This window comes from Hyla sarda, unplaced genomic scaffold, assembly GCF_029499605.1.
Source record: "Hyla sarda isolate aHylSar1 unplaced genomic scaffold, aHylSar1.hap1 scaffold_412, whole genome shotgun sequence".
NCBI classification, from domain to species: Eukaryota; Metazoa; Chordata; class Amphibia; order Anura; family Hylidae; genus Hyla; species Hyla sarda.
This window is the reverse complement of record NW_026610427.1, coordinates 68,534-88,158: the sequence shown is the minus strand read 5'-3', so window position 1 is coordinate 88,158 and position 19,625 is coordinate 68,534. Positions and strand designations below refer to the sequence as shown.

The 19,625-nt window shown below is 44.3% G+C and overlaps 6 non-coding genes and 1 pseudogene across 6 annotated transcripts; all 7 read left to right on the top strand.

Moving 5' to 3' along the window:
* The first annotated feature begins 5,245 nt into the window (after positions 1-5,245).
* On the top strand, positions 5,246-5,416 carry LOC130333558 (U2 spliceosomal RNA; annotated as a pseudogene).
* A 2,082-nt stretch (positions 5,417-7,498) lies between these two features.
* Positions 7,499-7,689, top strand: LOC130333582 (U2 spliceosomal RNA). Its single transcript, XR_008875743.1, has one exon. It is a non-coding gene; the product is annotated as a U2 spliceosomal RNA (small nuclear RNA).
* A 2,090-nt stretch (positions 7,690-9,779) lies between these two features.
* Positions 9,780-9,970, top strand: LOC130333581 (U2 spliceosomal RNA). The gene has a single exon (XR_008875742.1). It is a non-coding gene; the product is annotated as a U2 spliceosomal RNA (small nuclear RNA).
* Positions 9,971-12,064: 2,094 nt separating this feature from the next.
* LOC130333580 (U2 spliceosomal RNA) lies at positions 12,065-12,255 on the top strand. Its single transcript, XR_008875741.1, has one exon. It is a non-coding gene; the product is annotated as a U2 spliceosomal RNA (small nuclear RNA).
* A 2,090-nt stretch (positions 12,256-14,345) lies between these two features.
* LOC130333579 (U2 spliceosomal RNA) lies at positions 14,346-14,536 on the top strand. Its single transcript, XR_008875740.1, has one exon. It is a non-coding gene; the product is annotated as a U2 spliceosomal RNA (small nuclear RNA).
* Positions 14,537-16,622: 2,086 nt separating this feature from the next.
* Positions 16,623-16,813, top strand: LOC130333576 (U2 spliceosomal RNA). The gene has a single exon (XR_008875738.1). It is a non-coding gene; the product is annotated as a U2 spliceosomal RNA (small nuclear RNA).
* A 2,088-nt stretch (positions 16,814-18,901) lies between these two features.
* On the top strand, positions 18,902-19,092 carry LOC130333575 (U2 spliceosomal RNA). Its single transcript, XR_008875737.1, has one exon. It is a non-coding gene; the product is annotated as a U2 spliceosomal RNA (small nuclear RNA).
* Positions 19,093-19,625: the final 533 nt, after the last annotated feature.

Here is a 19,625-nt window from a genome sequence, read left to right as displayed (position 1 = left end):
GTGTGCATGGAAAATTGTCTGGCAGCCTCCCTGACAGCAAGCAGTGATAGTGCCCATGAAGGGGACCTTGTTGGGCCCGCCCCTTTCACGGTTATCGCTTCTCGGCCTTTTGGCTAAGATCACGTGTGGATTTCTGTGCGTGGTTTGGGTTGAAAGGAGTGGTGATCGGGGCCCTCTTTACGGGGGGCCCTGGATTGTTGCTGAGCTGCGATCGTGGGTTTTACCTGCAAAAATGAGCGAGAAGGCGCGTGGACTTGAGGACACGGTGCGGATCTACGTTCCTGGCGAGCACCGGGGGACGATCGGACTTGACCAAATCGTTGTGGAGATTCTTCGCAAGCTTGATTACCTACAGGTATGGAATGTATTGGCTATACAGGATTTTCCTAGGCAAGGAATTTATGATATTACTTTTTGTGGTTCTGAGATTTGCCAGAGAGTCTATATGGATCTTGAAGAAATGAAGAGGAAAAGTGAGCCTGCTATAATGAAGAAGATTAAAGTGGAACCGTTATTTATGAATACAACAAAGGTAGTAATTGTCCACATGTATAATCCTAAGGTTTCTGATGAAATGGTTACAAACTTTTTGTTCCGGTATTGCGAGGAAGTGAAATTTATAGGAAGACTTAAGAACAAGTTTGGGTACTTTAATTGTAAGAGAAAGTTTATTGTAAAATTTAAAAAAGATGAAGGAATGCAAGATGGAAGGAAGAGCATACCACAGGTGTTTTCTATCGGAGGAGAGAGAGGTTTCTGCTTTTATGAAGGCCAGTTGCAATATTGTAGAAAGTGCCATGCCTATGGCCATGTACAGGATTATTGCCCTGAGAAAGGAGAATGTTGCAGAAATTGTGGGAAAACTGGTCATGAAGCAAGTATCTGTACAGAGAAGAAGACATGTGATATCTGTGGAAGTGAGGAACATTTGGCAAGAGGCTGTGATATGTGGTATAAAAAGAAGAGAAGTTATGCTGATGCAGCTGGGAATAGAGGAGAACAAAGAGAAAAAGGGGGAGGGAGGTTTGTTCCTGGAGTTGGTGAGAGTGTGAGTGTGAGTGTTAATGTGGCACAGGTGGCTGAGGAAAGTTCTGTGATAGTGGAGCACATTAGCACTCAGGAGAGGTCAGGGGAGGAGGGTGTTTCCACTGCTGTGACTGGTGAGGAGACAGGTGTGGGAGGTGAATTTACCTTGGTGAAAAAGAAAAAAGCAAAAAAAGTGAAAGTGGTGGAGAAAATTGAGACAGTGTATGGTGATGTTCTTTCTAGTGAAGAGGCTATGGATGATATTGAATGTCCAAACCCAATTGTGGGGGAGGAGGAGGGAATGGAGGTTGTTGGGTCATCTCAGAGATCTCTAACACCTGGTCAGAGAGTTTCTCGCAGTAAGGAAGAAGAGGAGGAGGAAGATGAGGATGTGCAGGTTGTGAATAAAAGGTGTAAGACAGGGAGCTGGTCTGAGGATCAGGAATCCCTTGTGCTTGGTAGTGATAATGAAATAGACAGGGACTCTAACATAGGGTCGCCTGATTGTTTTGCAAGCTTACATAGGAAAGTTGAAGGCCAAAATGTTAATTTCTAAGTTAAGATGGATTTTAAAGCATTTGGTTTTCTTTTCCTAGTTATTATGACTTTGGTTGTAACAACTATTAATGTAAGAAGTATTGAGTCTGAAATTAGGAGAGCTGCAATTTTTAATATTCTTGAGAATGTTAGAAGTGATGTGATATGTTTACAGGAGTGTGCAATAAAGTCAGCACCTTATGCAAATGAGTGGAAGTGTGGGCAGTCCTTCTGGTCCACATGTGCAGAAAACAAAAATGAAGGTGTGGGGATTTTATTGCGAAACAGGGACATTAAAGTTTTAAATTGCCAAATTTTAGTACCTGGTCGTTGTATGGTTTTAATTTTTGAGGTTTTGGGCCAGAGGATGAGAATTTTTAATGTGTATGCTCCAGCAGAAAAACAAGCACGTTTGTCTTTTTTAGAGTCCCTTAAGTTTTTTATCCCTGGTCGTGAAGATACTATTATTGTTGGCGATTTTAACTGCATTAGATCCGTCAATGATCGTGAGAGCTCTGCTGAGGTTAGAACTGATATTACTTCCAATGTTTTAAATCAAATTATTCAAGACTTGCATTTTACTGATGTTGGACTGATGGTTAGCACTGATGAAAGATATACGTACATATCAGATAGTGGCCGCTGTAAATCCCGGATCGATTACATCCTGGTCTCTGATGGGATTAAGGTGGTCCGGTGCAATCAAATGATGTCAACTTTCTCAGACCACAAGATGGTGTCGGCTGAGATAAGTGTCACAGAGTCCCTTCATTTTGGGAGGGGGCTCTGGAAATTAAATGTAAGTCTATTGGAAGATGAGGAAGTAATGGCTGGTTTTAATCATGTGTTTTTATCCTGTGTTTCTAAACAACCTGATTTTAGTAATGTCTTAGTGTGGTGGGAATGGGCTAAAGGAGAGTTTTCTAATTTCTTTAAGATGTTTTGCATAAAGAGAGCACAAGAGAAGAGGAAGAGTGATGAAAGGCTTGTATCCCGGTTAGAGACTCTCTATAAGTTTAAACGTGTTGGTGTGGAGGTGGAGGATGAGATTGTTAAGGTGAAGGGGGAGATGAAAAAAAGGTTGTTGGAAAAGGGAAGGAATATTGTATATAAGTCTAAAGTGCAGCACCTAGAAGAAAATGAGCAGTGTACACGGTATTTCTTTAAAAAATGTTTTAATGCTAAAGGTGTTTTTAAATCTGTTTTTACCCCTACGGGGGAAGTTTTTGGAGAGGAGATGGTGAAGGAGATTGGCAGATTTTATGAGACACTCTTTAGTAATAAGAGCAGAGCCAGTGAGACGGAGATGAATGATTATTGTAATATTTTGGAGAATAAAGTTCCTGTTGAAAAAATAGATTTTTTGATTGATGATGTTAGTGAAGGGGAGATCAAGCAGGCCCTGGATAAGATGGCCAAAGGGAAGACACCAGGCTGTGATGGTCTCCCCGCTGAGTTTTATTCTGCGTTCTGGAATATTTTAAGTAAAGAGTTTACACGGGTGGTGCAATATGTTTTTAACTCAGGTGTTTTAGCTGAATCTATGAAGAAAGGGGTCATAACATTAATTCATAAAAAAGGTGATGGCAGAGATCTTAAAAATTGGAGACCTATAACTTTATTAAATTGTGACTACAAGATAATTGCTAAGATTGTGGCTAATAGACTGAGTGATGTAGTGGACCACCTTGTGGGAGAATACCAAGTTTGTGCAGTACCGAAAAGAAAAATAACAGATAATTTATTGCTTTTAAGAGACTCTATTTATTACAGTAACTTTAACAAGAATGCACTGTTTGTTGAGTCCATAGATTTCGAAAAGGCTTATGATAAGGTTGCACATGATTTTATGTTCATTGCTTTAAAACACTTAGGTATTCCAGAAAAGTTATTATCTGTTATTATGAGTTTTTATCATGGGGTGACAAGTCAGATTTTAGTAAATGGGCATGTGGGGCCTGCTTTTAATGTCTTGTCTGGAGTCAGACAGGGATGCCCACTCTCCCCAATTCTGTTTATATGCGTTATAGAGGGCCTGTTGAAGAATGTGCAGAAAGATAAATGTGTGAGTGGTGTTTTTATTCCAGGTAGTGATGGTAGTAAGTTAAAGGTTTTAAGTTATATGGACGATGTGGTTTTTACTTGTACATCCCAAGCAGATCTCAACAGAGTAAATTTGCATGTGAGGATTTTTTGTTGTGTGGCTGGGATGAATGTGAACTGGGGGAAGTGCCAATTATGCAGTTTTGGGAACCAAGAGAATATAGTAGTGGATGGTGTTAAGAAAAAAGAAGACATTGAAGTGCTAGGAGTGATATTTGACAAAGACCTCAAAGGAAAGAAAAGTTATGAGACTTTGGACAGTAAAATTGAGAAGAAGCTATCCTTCTGGAGGTTAAGGAACTTGTCACTTAAAGGGAAAGTTCTTATCATTAAGTCTGTAATCCTACCGCTTCTCTTGTATACGGCTATGGTGCTTCCTCCAGGGAAGTTATGGACTAGGAGAGTTACAAGGAAGCTTTTTGTGTTCTTCTGGGGGTCTAAGATGGAGAAAATGAGAAGAGAAGAAGTGATGAAGAGTATGAATTTGGGCGGATATAACTTTCCAAACATTGATCTGTTTTTAAAGGTGCACTATTTTCTTTTAATTTTTAAATTGATACAGTGCAATAATAGGGCGGCAGACATGAGTAAATACCTTGCAGGATGGTTGTTTTCCAAATGGGGCTGGTGTGAGAGGGATTTGAGGAGACCCATAGCACATGTGATACCTACCTTCTATGTGCTCCTCAGGTCTTTCAATGATCAATTTGGTTTGAGCTCTTTAGGTGAACCTGATAAAAAGAAAATAGAACAGGAAATAAGGAAAAATGAGAGATTATATGAAGTACCATTCTGCACTAATGCCAGTCTGTGAAGATTTGGAAGTTTTTTAAAGTTATTGGACTATCAAACAGACAAAAAGACGTTAGTTGGATGTCCTTTCATGGCTGCCTCCCAACCCGATCTTTTTTAAATGGAAGAGGTTTGAGAATAAGTGACAGATGCCCAAGAGAGGGTTGTGGAGGTAGAGAAGACTTAGTGCACCTTTATTGGGACTGTTTTTATGCAAAAGAATTTTTTATGTTTTTAAAGAGGTTTTTAATCCAACTCACTGGATATAATAGTTTTTCTTTTGAGAAAGTTTTTATTGGTCAAGATCTTAGTAAAAAGGAAGATACACGTACTAATTGGATTCTTTTTTCTGTTTTTAAAGAGGTTTTATGGGACTCACGCAATTTGCTTGTTTTTAAAAATGTTGTTATTTCTCCGAGGGAATTGAAAAGATTGTTTTTAGGAAGGATTTTTACTATCTTTCTACTGGACAAAAAGAGAATTGGTGAAGAAGAAGCGGAGAAAATCTGGATGCATACACGATGGAAGAATTTATAAGAAGTACGTAAAGGAGAAAGCTGTAAGTTTTTGACCAATTTCTGTGATTGTTTTTGACATGTTTTTTTTGTTTTGTTGTTTTGGTCACTTTTTCTTGGCACTCGGTTCCCTTAGTTAGTTTTTTCCGTATGATGTTTTTTCAGATATTGTTTTAAGTGACGAGTCTTGGTAGGTGACCTGATGATCGTCCAAACAATAGTCTGTAACTGAGGAAAAAAAAAAAAAAAAAAAAAAAAAAAAAAAAAAAAAAAAAAAAAAAAAAAAAAAATCTGTTCTTATCAGTTTAATATCTGATACGTCCCCTATCTGGGGACCATATATTAAATGGATTTTTGAGAACGGGGGCCGATTTCGAAGCTTGCTTCCGTCGCCCTATGCATTGACCCGATATGGCAGTATCTTCGGGTACAGTGCACCACCCCCTTACAGGGTTAAAAAGAAAGATTCCTACTTTCATTGCTACCTGCTTGCTGGCTAGCCAGCTAGCCAGCCCTGTGGGCCTTGCTGCTGCTGCAGCCAAAAAACAAAAGGTGGTGCTGCTGCTGCTTCTGCTGCTTCTGCTTGTGTCTGGCCCCTGTTGGAGCGTCCAGGCACAGGACTTCTGCTGCTGCTGACTAAATGGCCTCCTTAATTGGATCATTTGAGTAGCCAGCACACCTGTGCAGGTAGGGCATGACATGATAGGCAGCTGCCTTGATAGCGGGTGGGTGCTGAATGTTCCTAATTGACAAAATAAGATTAATGCTTATGAAGAAATATAAAATCTCATCCCTTCCCCAATATCGCGCCACACCCCTACCCCTTAATTCCCTGGTTGAACGTGATGGACATATGTCTTTTTTCGACCGTACTAACTATGTAACTATGTAACATAACATGGGGGGGGGGGGGGGTCTCCTGGCTGTTCACACAGGTGTGTCATTGCTGTACATTGACCATGCATTGCTTCTGTGGTATTGCAAAGGCAAAGACAAATGCTTCCAGCCATCCATTGCACTAATGGATTGGTCATCAGCTGGCTGTCTATGTCCCGCATCAATATAGACCAAAGTACAGAGGGTTAGGCTATGCTATTGTGCACCTACCTGATGCATCAGAAGGTGCGAGGCCCTTGCTAAATTCTGTGCACAGACTTTGAGATCTATGCTTTAGACTGTATCTAAACCTGCTCCAACATGGACTGACATTCTGGCCTACTTTCAGCCGATGCGACTTGTCTGTCGCGGAACAGTCGCTTTTTATGTATTCAGCACCTATGTATAATGTTGTAAAAATGCTCTAGAAGCTAAAGTCGCAGAAATGTCACACATATTTGGCCTGCAACTTTCTGTGCGACAAATTCAGACAGGAAAAATCAGTATAAATCCTTAGAAAATTATCCCCCAGTGTCTCCATCTGCTGGCGGTATTGAATAAGCATTGCTGCACTGATGGGGTATGCATTAGACGAAAAAAAAGAAGAAAAAGAAGAATAATACGCCCAGAAAAGAGGCGAAAAGGAGAAAAACGTAAAAAAACTTGAAAAAAAAGTAAGAGGAAGAGAAGGGAAAAAAAGGTGGAAATGGGTTTAAAAGTGATTTCGGCGGAGAAATATATATATATATATATATATATATATATATATATATATATGCGCACACACACACATAGATATAAACGTATTCTCCGTTGAGATATTGCAGCCGCTGCTGTGTCCAGGCCCAGGAGCCTTAGCACTGTGCTGTGATGTCACTCAATACCACTGACATCACTAGGTGTAAACAACATCTCTCCTTTGCTGTGTATGTGACTATGGAGCTGTTTGGTGATGTCGTCTATTACGGCCTTCATAGAAGCAACAGGAGATTGTTGCATCCATCTTGAACCCTCAGAACTACAGTGCTATGATGTCACTCACTTCCACAGGCCTTGCAGAGTGTAAACAACAACAACCCAGCTTTGTTGTGTATGTAACCAAAGGGATTTGTGATGTCACCTAGAACCTTCACAGCAGCGACAGCTTTATGAGGAGCATCGGCACTGCTCTGCCTGAGCAGAACCATCACCGCCATAGGTTGTCAAATAACCCGGATTTAACCCACACAGGTAAGTCCAATGGGGTGCAGGCATGTCCTCTATGCTTACAGCTTCCCGTGGGTGTTGGTTTGATACCGTTTGGGGACAGCCAAGGAGGCATCTGCAGGCAACAAAGGTAGGTGTGTGCTTGTGTGTGTGTTTCCTATGCAGATCCTAAGCCCAGTGTCACATGCAAGTAGGAGGAGTAAGAAGGGTTCCTGGCAAATCCGGGTTATGGATTGCATTTAAAAAGGCCCCGTGGGAGTGCAATGGGCCCCTGTCTTGCTGCTTAGCAATAATGGTATGGGTTTAGGTTCTGCTGTGTGTACTGGTGGTTGACTGCCCCCCAGCCCAGAGTGTGCATGGAAAATTGTCTGGCAGCCTCCCTGACAGCAAGCAGTGATAGTGCCCATGAAGGGGACCTTGTTGGGCCCGCCCCTTTCACGGTTATCGCTTCTCGGCCTTTTGGCTAAGATCAAGTGTAGTATCTGTTCTTATCAGTTTAATATCTGATACGTCCCCTATCTGGGGACCATATATTAAATGGATTTTTGAGAACGGGGGCCGATTTCGAAGCTTGCTTCCGTCGCCCTATGCATTGACCCGATATGGCAGTATCTTCGGGTACAGTGCACCACCCCCTTACAGGGTTAAAAAGAAAGATTCCTACTTTCATTGCTACCTGCTTGCTGGCTAGCCAGCTAGCCAGCCCTGTGGGCCTTGCTGCTGCTGCAGCCAAAAAACAAAAGGTGGTGCTGCTGCTGCTTCTGCTGCTTCTGCTTGTGTCTGGCCCCTGTTGGAGCGTCCAGGCACAGGACTTCTGCTGCTGCTGACTAAATGGCCTCCTTAATTGGATCATTTGAGTAGCCAGCACACCTGTGCAGGTAGGGCATGACATGATAGGCAGCTGCCTTGATAGCGGGTGGGTGCTGAATGTTCCTAATTGACAAAATAAGATTAATGCTTATGAAGAAATATAAAATCTCATCCCTTCCCCAATATCGCGCCACACCCCTACCCCTTAATTCCCTGGTTGAACGTGATGGACATATGTCTTTTTTCGACCGTACTAACTATGTAACTATGTAACATAACATGGGGGGGGGGGGGGGGGGTCTCCTGGCTGTTCACACAGGTGTGTCATTGCTGTACATTGACCATGCGTTGCTTGTGTGGTATTGCAAAGGCAAAGACAAATGCTTCCAGCCATCCATTGCACTAATGGATTGGTCATCAGCTGGCTGTCTATGTCCCGCATCAATATAGACCAAAGTACAGAGGGTTAGGCTATGCTATTGTGCACCTACCTGATGCATCAGAAGGTGCGAGGCCCTTGCTAAATTCTGTGCACAGACTTTGAGATCTATGCTTTAGACTGTATCTAAACCTGCTCCAACATGGACTGACATTCTGGCCTACTTTCAGCCGATGCGACTTGTCTGTCGCTGAACAGTCGCTTTTTATGTATTCAGCACCTATGTATAATGTTGTAAAAATGCTCTAGAAGCTAAAGTCGCAGAAATGTCACACATATTTGGCCTGCAACTTTCTGTGCGACAAATTCAGACAGGAAAAATCAGTATAAATCCTTAGAAAATTATCCCCCAGTGTCTCCATCTGCTGGCGGTATTGAATAAGCATTGCTGCACTGATGGGGTATGCATTAGACGAAAAAAAAGAAGAAAAAGAAGAATAATACGCCCAGAAAAGAGGCGAAAAGGAGAAAAACGTAAAAAAACGTGAAAAAAAAGTAAGAGGAAGAGAAGGGAAAAAAAGGTGGAAATGGGTTTAAAAGTGATTTCGGCGGAGAATATATATATATATATATATATATATATATATATATATATATATATATGCGCACACACACACATAGATATAAACGTATTCTCCGTTGAGATATTGCAGCCGCTGCTGTGTCCAGGCCCAGGAGCCTTAGCACTGTGCTGTGATGTCACTCAATACCACTGACATCACTAGGTGTAAACAACATCTCTCCTTTGCTGTGTATGTGACTATGGAGCTGTTTGGTGATGTCGTCTATTACGGCCTTCATAGAAGCAACAGGAGATTGTTGCATCCATCTTGAACCCTCAGAACTACAGTGCTATGATGTCACTCACTTCCACAGGCCTTGCAGAGTGTAAACAACAACAACCCAGCTTTGTTGTGTATGTAACCAAAGGGATTTGTGATGTCACCTAGAACCTTCACAGCAGCGACAGCTTTATGAGGAGCATCAGCACTGCTCTGCCTGAGCAGAACCATCACCGCCATAGGTTGTCAAATAACCCGGATTTAACCCACACAGGTAAGTCCAATGGGGTGCAGGCATGTCCTCTATGCTTACAGCTTCCCGTGGGTGTTGGTTTGATACCGTTTGGGGACAGCCAAGGAGGCATCTGCAGGCAACAAAGGTAGGTGTGTGCTTGTGTGTGTGTTTCCTATGCAGATCCTAAGCCCAGTGTCACATGCAAGTAGGAGGAGTAAGAAGGGTTCCTGGCAAATCCGGGTTATGGATTGCATTTAAAAAGGCCCCGTGGGAGTGCAATGGGCCCCTGTCTTGCTGCTTAGCAATAATGGTATGGGTTTAGGTTCTGCTGTGTGTACTGGTGGTTGACTGCCCCCCAGCCCAGAGTGTGCATGGAAAATTGTCTGGCAGCCTCCCTGACAGCAAGCAGTGATAGTGCCCATGAAGGGGACCTTGTTGGGCCCGCCCCTTTCACGGTTATCGCTTCTCGGCCTTTTGGCTAAGATCAAGTGTAGTATCTGTTCTTATCAGTTTAATATCTGATACGTCCCCTATCTGGGGACCATATATTAAATGGATTTTTGAGAACGGGGGCCGATTTCGAAGCTTGCTTCCGTCGCCCTATGCATTGACCCGATATGGCAGTATCTTCGGGTACAGTGCACCACCCCCTTACAGGGTTAAAAAGAAAGATTCCTACTTTCATTGCTACCTGCTTGCTGGCTAGCCAGCTAGCCAGCCCTGTGGGCCTTGCTGCTGCTGCAGCCAAAAAACAAAAGGTGGTGCTGCTGCTGCTTCTGCTGCTTCTGCTTGTGTCTGGCCCCTGTTGGAGCGTCCAGGCACAGGACTTCTGCTGCTGCTGACTAAATGGCCTCCTTAATTGGATCATTTGAGTAGCCAGCACACCTGTGCAGGTAGGGCATGACATGATAGGCAGCTGCCTTGATAGCGGGTGGGTGCTGAATGTTCCTAATTGACAAAATAAGATTAATGCTTATGAAGAAATATAAAATCTCATCCCTTCCCCAATATCGCGCCACACCCCTACCCCTTAATTCCCTGGTTGAACGTGATGGACATATGTCTTTTTTCGACCGTACTAACTATGTAACTATGTAACATAACATGGGGGGGGGGGGGTGGGGGTCTCCTGGCTGTTCACACAGGTGTGTCATTGCTGTACATTGACCATGCATTGCTTCTGTGGTATTGCAAAGGCAAAGACAAATGCTTCCAGCCATCCATTGCACTAATGGATTGGTCATCAGCTGGCTGTCTATGTCCCGCATCAATATAGACCAAAGTACAGAGGGTTAGGCTATGCTATTGTGCACCTACCTGATGCATCAGAAGGTGCGAGGCCCTTGCTAAATTCTGTGCACAGACTTTGAGATCTATGCTTTAGACTGTATCTAAACCTGCTCCAACATGGACTGACATTCTGGCCTACTTTCAGCCGATGCGACTTGTCTGTCGCTGAACAGTCGCTTTTTATGTATTCAGCACCTATGTATAATGTTGTAAAAATGCTCTAGAAGCTAAAGTCGCAGAAATGTCACACATATTTGGCCTGCAACTTTCTGTGCGACAAATTCAGACAGGAAAAATCAGTATAAATCCTTAGAAAATTATCCCCCAGTGTCTCCATCTGCTGGCGGTATTGAATAAGCATTGCTGCACTGATGGGGTATGCATTAGACGAAAAAAAAGAAGAAAAAGAAGAATAATACGCCCAGAAAAGAGGCGAAAAGGAGAAAAACGTAAAAAAACGTGAAAAAAAAGTAAGAGGAAGAGAAGGGAAAAAAAGGTGGAAATGGGTTTAAAAGTGATTTCGGCGGAGAAATATATATATATATATATATATATATATATATATATATATATATATATATGCGCACACACACACATAGATATAAACGTATTCTCCGTTGAGATATTGCAGCCGCTGCTGTGTCCAGGCCCAGGAGCCTTAGCACTGTGCTGTGATGTCACTCAATACCACTGACATCACTAGGTGTAAACAACATCTCTCCTTTGCTGTGTATGTGACTATGGAGCTGTTTGGTGATGTCGTCTATTACGGCCTTCATAGAAGCAACAGGAGATTGTTGCATCCATCTTGAACCCTCAGAACTACAGTGCTATGATGTCACTCACTTCCACAGGCCTTGCAGAGTGTAAACAACAACAACCCAGCTTTGTTGTGTATGTAACCAAAGCGATTTGTGATGTCACCTAGAACCTTCACAGCAGCGACAGCTTTATGAGGAGCATCAGCACTGCTCTGCCTGAGCAGAACCATCACCGCCATAGGTTGTCAAATAACCCGGATTTAACCCACACAGGTAAGTCCAATGGGGTGCAGGCATGTCCTCTATGCTTACAGCTTCCCGTGGGTGTTGGTTTGATACCGTTTGGGGACAGCCAAGGAGGCATCTGCAGGCAACAAAGGTAGGTGTGTGCTTGTGTGTGTGTTTCCTATGCAGATCCTAAGCCCAGTGTCACATGCAAGTAGGAGGAGTAAGAAGGGTTCCTGGCAAATCCGGGTTATGGATTGCATTTAAAAAGGCCCCGTGGGAGTGCAATGGGCCCCTGTCTTGCTGCTTAGCAATAATGGTATGGGTTTAGGTTCTGCTGTGTGTACTGGTGGTTGACTGCCCCCCAGCCCAGAGTGTGCATGGAAAATTGTCTGGCAGCCTCCCTGACAGCAAGCAGTGATAGTGCCCATGAAGGGGACCTTGTTGGGCCCGCCCCTTTCACGGTTATCGCTTCTCGGCCTTTTGGCTAAGATCAAGTGTAGTATCTGTTCTTATCAGTTTAATATCTGATACGTCCCCTATCTGGGGACCATATATTAAATGGATTTTTGAGAACGGGGGCCGATTTCGAAGCTTGCTTCCGTCGCCCTATGCATTGACCCGATATGGCAGTATCTTCGGGTACAGTGCACCACCCCCTTACAGGGTTAAAAAGAAAGATTCCTACTTTCATTGCTACCTGCTTGCTGGCTAGCCAGCTAGCCAGCCCTGTGGGCCTTGCTGCTGCTGCAGCCAAAAAACAAAAGGTGGTGCTGCTGCTGCTTCTGCTGCTTCTGCTTGTGTCTGGCCCCTGTTGGAGCGTCCAGGCACAGGACTTCTGCTGCTGCTGACTAAATGGCCTCCTTAATTGGATCATTTGAGTAGCCAGCACACCTGTGCAGGTAGGGCATGACATGATAGGCAGCTGCCTTGATAGCGGGTGGGTGCTGAATGTTCCTAATTGACAAAATAAGATTAATGCTTATGAAGAAATATAAAATCTCATCCCTTCCCCAATATCGCGCCACACCCCTACCCCTTAATTCCCTGGTTGAACGTGATGGACATATGTCTTTTTTCGACCGTACTAACTATGTAACTATGTAACATAACATGGGGGGGGGGGGGTCTCCTGGCTGTTCACACAGGTGTGTCATTGCTGTACATTGACCATGCATTGCTTCTGTGGTATTGCAAAGGCAAAGACAAATGCTTCCAGCCATCCATTGCACTAATGGATTGGTCATCAGCTGGCTGTCTATGTCCCGCATCAATATAGACCAAAGTACAGAGGGTTAGGCTATGCTATTGTGCACCTACCTGATGCATCAGAAGGTGCGAGGCCCTTGCTAAATTCTGTGCACAGACTTTGAGATCTATGCTTTAGACTGTATCTAAACCTGCTCCAACATGGACTGACATTCTGGCCTACTTTCAGCCGATGCGACTTGTCTGTCGCTGAACAGTCGCTTTTTATGTATTCAGCACCTATGTATAATGTTGTAAAAATGCTCTAGAAGCTAAAGTCGCAGAAATGTCACACATATTTGGCCTGCAACTTTCTGTGCGACAAATTCAGACAGGAAAAATCAGTATAAATCCTTAGAAAATTATCCCCCAGTGTCTCCATCTGCTGGCGGTATTGAATAAGCATTGCTGCACTGATGGGGTATGCATTAGACGAAAAAAAAGAAGAAAAAGAAGAATAATACGCCCAGAAAAGAGGCGAAAAGGAGAAAAACGTAAAAAAACGTGAAAAAAAAGTAAGAGGAAGAGAAGGGAAAAAAAGGTGGAAATGGGTTTAAAAGTGATTTCGGCGGAGAAATATATATATATATATATATATATATATATATATATATATATATATATATATGCGCACACACACACATAGATATAAACGTATTCTCCGTTGAGATATTGCAGCCGCTGCTGTGTCCAGGCCCAGGAGCCTTAGCACTGTGCTGTGATGTCACTCAATACCACTGACATCACTAGGTGTAAACAACATCTCTCCTTTGCTGTGTATGTGACTATGGAGCTGTTTGGTGATGTCGTCTATTACGGCCTTCATAGAAGCAACAGGAGATTGTTGCATCCATCTTGAACCCTCAGAACTACAGTGCTATGATGTCACTCACTTCCACAGGCCTTGCAGAGTGTAAACAACAACAACCCAGCTTTGTTGTGTATGTAACCAAAGCGATTTGTGATGTCACCTAGAACCTTCACAGCAGCGACAGCTTTATGAGGAGCATCAGCACTGCTCTGCCTGAGCAGAACCATCACCGCCATAGGTTGTCAAATAACCCGGATTTAACCCACACAGGTAAGTCCAATGGGGTGCAGGCATGTCCTCTATGCTTACAGCTTCCCGTGGGTGTTGGTTTGATACCGTTTGGGGACAGCCAAGGAGGCATCTGCAGGCAACAAAGGTAGGTGTGTGCTTGTGTGTGTGTTTCCTATGCAGATCCTAAGCCCAGTGTCACATGCAAGTAGGAGGAGTAAGAAGGGTTCCTGGCAAATCCGGGTTATGGATTGCATTTAAAAAGGCCCCGTGGGAGTGCAATGGGCCCCTGTCTTGCTGCTTAGCAATAATGGTATGGGTTTAGGTTCTGCTGTGTGTACTGGTGGTTGACTGCCCCCCAGCCCAGAGTGTGCATGGAAAATTGTCTGGCAGCCTCCCTGACAGCAAGCAGTGATAGTGCCCATGAAGGGGACCTTGTTGGGCCCGCCCCTTTCACGGTTATCGCTTCTCGGCCTTTTGGCTAAGATCAAGTGTAGTATCTGTTCTTATCAGTTTAATATCTGATACGTCCCCTATCTGGGGACCATATATTAAATGGATTTTTGAGAACGGGGGCCGATTTCGAAGCTTGCTTCCGTCGCCCTATGCATTGACCCGATATGGCAGTATCTTCGGGTACAGTGCACCACCCCCTTACAGGGTTAAAAAGAAAGATTCCTACTTTCATTGCTACCTGCTTGCTGGCTAGCCAGCTAGCCAGCCCTGTGGGCCTTGCTGCTGCTGCAGCCAAAAAACAAAAGGTGGTGCTGCTGCTGCTTCTGCTGCTTCTGGCCCCTGTTGGAGCGTCCAGGCACAGGACTTCTGCTGCTGCTGACTAAATGGCCTCCTTAATTGGATCATTTGAGTAGCCAGCACACCTGTGCAGGTAGGGCATGACATGATAGGCAGCTGCCTTGATAGCGGGTGGGTGCTGAATGTTCCTAATTGACAAAATAAGATTAATGCTTATGAAGAAATATAAAATCTCATCCCTTCCCCAATATCGCGCCACACCCCTACCCCTTAATTCCCTGGTTGAACGTGATGGACATATGTCTTTTTTCGACCGTACTAACTATGTAACTATGTAACATAACATGGGGGGGGGGGGGGGGGGGGGTCTCCTGGCTGTTCACACAGGTGTGTCATTGCTGTACATTGACCATGCATTGCTTCTGTGGTATTGCAAAGGCAAAGACAAATGCTTCCAGCCATCCATTGCACTAATGGATTGGTCATCAGCTGGCTGTCTATGTCCCGCATCAATATAGACCAAAGTACAGAGGGTTAGGCTATGCTATTGTGCACCTACCTGATGCATCAGAAGGTGCGAGGCCCTTGCTAAATTCTGTGCACAGACTTTGAGATCTATGCTTTAGACTGTATCTAAACCTGCTCCAACATGGACTGACATTCTGGCCTACTTTCAGCCGATGCGACTTGTCTGTCGCTGAACAGTCGCTTTTTATGTATTCAGCACCTATGTATAATGTTGTAAAAATGCTCTAGAAGCTAAAGTCGCAGAAATGTCACACATATTTGGCCTGCAACTTTCTGTGCGACAAATTCAGACAGGAAAAATCAGTATAAATCCTTAGAAAATTATCCCCCAGTGTCTCCATCTGCTGGCGGTATTGAATAAGCATTGCTGCACTGATGGGGTATGCATTAGACGAAAAAAAAGAAGAAAAAGAAGAATAATACGCCCAGAAAAGAGGCGAAAAGGAGAAAAACGTAAAAAAACGTGAAAAAAAAGTAAGAGGAAGAGAAGGGAAAAAAAGGTGGAAATGGGTTTAAAAGTGATTTCGGCGGAGAAATATATATATATATATATATATATATATATATATATATATATATATATATGCGCACACACACACATAGATATAAACGTATTCTCCGTTGAGATATTGCAGCCGCTGCTGTGTCCAGGCCCAGGAGCCTTAGCACTGTGCTGTGATGTCACTCAATACCACTGACATCACTAGGTGTAAACAACATCTCTCCTTTGCTGTGTATGTGACTATGGAGCTGTTTGGTGATGTCGTCTATTACGGCCTTCATAGAAGCAACAGGAGATTGTTGCATCCATCTTGAACCCTCAGAACTACAGTGCTATGATGTCACTCACTTCCACAGGCCTTGCAGAGTGTAAACAACAACAACCCAGCTTTGTTGTGTATGTAACCAAAGGGATTTGTGATGTCACCTAGAACCTTCACAGCAGCGACAGCTTTATGAGGAGCATCAGCACTGCTCTGCCTGAGCAGAACCATCACCGCCATAGGTTGTCAAATAACCCGGATTTAACCCACACAGGTAAGTCCAATGGGGTGCAGGCATGTCCTCTATGCTTACAGCTTCCCGTGGGTGTTGGTTTGATACCGTTTGGGGACAGCCAAGGAGGCATCTGCAGGCAACAAAGGTAGGTGTGTGCTTGTGTGTGTGTTTCCTATGCAGATCCTAAGCCCAGTGTCACATGCAAGTAGGAGGAGTAAGAAGGGTTCCTGGCAAATCCGGGTTATGGATTGCATTTAAAAAGGCCCCGTGGGAGTGCAATGGGCCCCTGTCTTGCTGCTTAGCAATAATGGTATGGGTTTAGGTTCTGCTGTGTGTACTGGTGGTTGACTGCCCCCCAGCCCAGAGTGTGCATGGAAAATTGTCTGGCAGCCTCCCTGACAGCAAGCAGTGATAGTGCCCATGAAGGGGACCTTGTTGGGCCCGCCCCTTTCACGGTTATCGCTTCTCGGCCTTTTGGCTAAGATCAAGTGTAGTATCTGTTCTTATCAGTTTAATATCTGATACGTCCCCTATCTGGGGACCATATATTAAATGGATTTTTGAGAACGGGGGCCGATTTCGAAGCTTGCTTCCGTCGCCCTATGCATTGACCCGATATGGCAGTATCTTCGGGTACAGTGCACCACCCCCTTACAGGGTTAAAAAGAAAGATTCCTACTTTCATTGCTACCTGCTTGCTGGCTAGCCAGCTAGCCAGCCCTGTGGGCCTTGCTGCTGCTGCAGCCAAAAAACAAAAGGTGGTGCTGCTGCTGCTTCTGCTGCTTCTGCTTGTGTCTGGCCCCTGTTGGAGCGTCCAGGCACAGGACTTCTGCTGCTGCTGACTAAATGGCCTCCTTAATTGGATCATTTGAGTAGCCAGCACACCTGTGCAGGTAGGGCATGACATGATAGGCAGCTGCCTTGATAGCGGGTGGGTGCTGAATGTTCCTAATTGACAAAATAAGATTAATGCTTATGAAGAAATATAAAATCTCATCCCTTCCCCAATATCGCGCCACACCCCTACCCCTTAATTCCCTGGTTGAACGTGATGGACATATGTCTTTTTTCGACCGTACTAACTATGTAACTATGTAACATAACATGGGGGGGGGGGGGTCTCCTGGCTGTTCACACAGGTGTGTCATTGCTGTACATTGACCATGCATTGCTTCTGTGGTATTGCAAAGGCAAAGACAAATGCTTCCAGCCATCCATTGCACTAATGGATTGGTCATCAGCTGGCTGTCTATGTCCCGCATCAATATAGACCAAAGTACAGAGGGTTAGGCTATGCTATTGTGCACCTACCTGATGCATCAGAAGGTGCGAGGCCCTTGCTAAATTCTGTGCACAGACTTTGAGATCTATGCTTTAGACTGTATCTAAACCTGCTCCAACATGGACTGACATTCTGGCCTACTTTCAGCCGATGCGACTTGTCTGTCGCTGAACAGTCGCTTTTTATGTATTCAGCACCTATGTATAATGTTGTAAAAATGCTCTAGAAGCTAAAGTCGCAGAAATGTCACACATATTTGGCCTGCAACTTTCTGTGCGACAAATTCAGACAGGAAAAATCTGTATAAATCCTTAGAAAATTATCCCCCAGTGTCTCCATCTGCTGGCGGTATTGAATAAGCATTGCTGCACTGATGGGGTATGCATTAGACGAAAAAAAAGAAGAAAAAGAAGAATAATACGCCCAGAAAAGAGGCGAAAAGGAGAAAAACGTAAAAAAACGTGAAAAAAAAGTAAGAGGAAGAGAAGGGAAAAAAAGGTGGAAATGGGTTTAAAAGTGATTTCGGCGGAGAAATATATATATATATATATATATATATATATATATATATATATATATATATGCGCACACACACACATAGATATAAACGTATTCTCCGTTGAGATATTGCAGCCGCTGCTGTGTCCAGGCCCAGGAGCCTTAGCACTGTGCTGTGATGTCACTCAATACCACTGACATCACTAGGTGTAAACAACATCTCTCCTTTGCTGTGTATGTGACTATGGAGCTGTTTGGTGATGTCGTCTATTACGGCCTTCATAGAAGCAACAGGAGATTGTTGCATCCATCTTGAACCCTCAGAACTACAGTGCTATGATGTCACTCACTTCCACAGGCCTTGCAGAGTGTAAACAACAACAACCCAGCTTTGTTGTGTATGTAACCAAAGGGATTTGTGATGTCACCTAGAACCTTCACAGCAGCGACAGCTTTATGAGGAGCATCAGCACTGCTCTGCCTGAGCAGAACCATCACCGCCATAGGTTGTCAAATAACCCGGATTTAACCCACACAGGTAAGTCCAATGGGGTGCAGGCATGTCCTCTATGCTTACAGCTTCCCGTGGGTGTTGGTTTGATACCGTTTGGGGACAGCCAAGGAGGCATCTGCAGGCAACAAAGGTAGGTGTGTGCTTGTGTGTGTGTTTCCTATGCAGATCCTAAGCCCAGTGTCACATGCAAGTAGGAGGAGTAAGAAGGGTTCCTGGCAAATCCGGGTTATGGATTGCATTTAAAAAGGCCCCGTGGGAGTGCAATGGGCCCCTGTCTTGCTGCTTAGCAATAATGGTATGGGTTTAGGTTCTGCTGTGTGTACTGGTGGTTGACTGCCCCCCAGCCCAGAGTGTGCATGGAAAATTGTCTGGCAGCCTCCCTGACAGCAAGCAGTGATAGTGCCCATGAAGGGGACCTTGTTGGGCCCGCCCCTTTCACGGTTATCGCTTCTCGGCCTTTTGGCTAAGATCAAGTGTAGTATCTGTTCTTATCAGTTTAATATCTGATACGTCCCCTATCTGGGGACCATATATTAAATGGATTTTTGAGAACGGGGGCCGATTTCGAAGCTTGCTTCCGTCGCCCTATGCATTGACCCGATATGGCAGTATCTTCGGGTACAGTGCACCACCCCCTTACAGGGTTAAAAAGAAAGATTCCTACTTTCATTGCTACCTGCTTGCTGGCTAGCCAGCTAGCCAGCCCTGTGGGCCTTGCTGCTGCTGCAGCCAAAAAACAAAAGGTGGTGCTGCTGCTGCTTCTGCTGCTTCTGCTTGTGTCTGGCCCCTGTTGGAGCGTCCAGGCACAGGACTTCTGCTGCTGCTGACTAAATGGCCTCCTTAATTGGATCATTTGAGTAGCCAGCACACCTGTGCAGGTAGGGCATGACATGATAGGCAGCTGCCTTGATAGCGGGTGGGTGCTGAATGTTCCTAATTGACAAAATAAGATTAATGCTTATGAAGAAATATAAAATCTCATCCCTTCCCCAATATCGCGCCACACCCCTACCCCTTAATTCCCTGGTTGAACGTGATGGACATATGTCTTTTTTCGACCGTACTAACTATGTAACTATGTAACATAACATGGGGGGGGGGGGGGGGGGGGGGTCTCCTGGCTGTTCACACAGGTGTGTCATTGCTGTACATTGACCATGCATTGCT